Here is a 1,340-nt window from a genome sequence, read left to right on the forward strand (position 1 = left end):
ATGAGTCTGTATCCTTGAATACTTAGGCTACCCAGCTTGTTTCCCCTGCCTTGCCATCTGTGGCACAGGGCACAGATTAAGAGACAGTTTCTTCCCTTTACGAGAACTGAGTTTTGTAATTCCCTGGTAAGACCAGGACCGAGAGAGTGGGGCTCCCTCACATCCCCAGTTTCAGTAGTGGCTGAGAGCTTGCCTGTCCATAAGCACCACTCAGCGGTTCCAGCTGGAACCTGGAGCTTGTTTCCCTGTTGCATCAGTCAGCACTGGACAGACTTAGGACCTCTGCAACACTCCTGCCCGTGGAAAGCCGCCTTGATCCTGCCATTCCTTGCGACACAAAAAGGGGAAAGTCCAGAACACTTCAAATAACAGTAACATGTAGCATAAGTGGAAACGGCAAATCTTACAAGGAAATTATTACAAAAGTTTCTTAAGTACTTTGATTTTTTTATAGATTTATGGAAGGTTACTTACTCTGTTACTCCGTGTGGGTGTTAATGTTTACTTTATGCAACGATCAGAGAGATTGTGGATGTTTTAGGCATTTGCATCCCTGACGCTAAAGGAAAGGGAAGGCAATGATCGCAGCAGTAAGTAATGTGCCGGCTAATGAAAATCCCTGTCCCACACAGGAATGAACCACTCACTACTTGCCTACGGAATCACCCCCGGTGTCCATGGAAAAAGAGCTGTTTACCACGGGTGATTTTGGTGTATCTTCATACATTAAACTAGAAGGAAAATTTCGAGGTAGATCTTACAGTAACTTTAAAGTTAATCTGGATATTGAGAATAAACTACTTAAGAGAATTGTCCTGCTCCACGAACGCTCCAGATACACAAACACTGACCTGACTTGGCATGCTGACACTCTGCAGCCGTGCAACACTGAAGTAACTTGTGTATTTCGGTGTAGGATCCTTGCCCTGAGTCTGTCCGCTTACACCACTTACATCCTCATACACCAGCTTCATGTACCTCTTCGTGCCGGCTCCACCCTCCGCACTGGAAACACGGATCACACTCTATGACCATCAGTTACCTGCGGAAGCCATGGAGCTGATGAGCTTTCCGCGGGTGTCCCCACCGTAGCGCGGCCGGGGAGGTGAATCCCGCTGGCTCCGCTCGGCTTCCAGGCGGGAGCGTCCCCGCCTTCCCGCCCCGCCCCGGCTGCCATGGAGAGCCTCCAGCGGCAGCCGGCGCTGCCCGAACTAAAGATGGCGGCGCTGCCGCAACCGTCGGGGCAAGGGAACGAGGAAGCACCGCCCAGCCGCCCGCGAGCCCTCAGCAAAGATGGCGGGGCAGGCGTCCGCGTATGACAGGCGAGGGTCAGCGCCGTT

Source organism: Empidonax traillii, unplaced genomic scaffold (assembly GCF_003031625.1).
Source record: "Empidonax traillii isolate 1590-97213 ecotype Southwest subspecies unplaced genomic scaffold, ASM303162v1 scaffold826:size277384, whole genome shotgun sequence".
Classification (NCBI taxonomy): domain Eukaryota; kingdom Metazoa; phylum Chordata; class Aves; order Passeriformes; family Tyrannidae; genus Empidonax; species Empidonax traillii.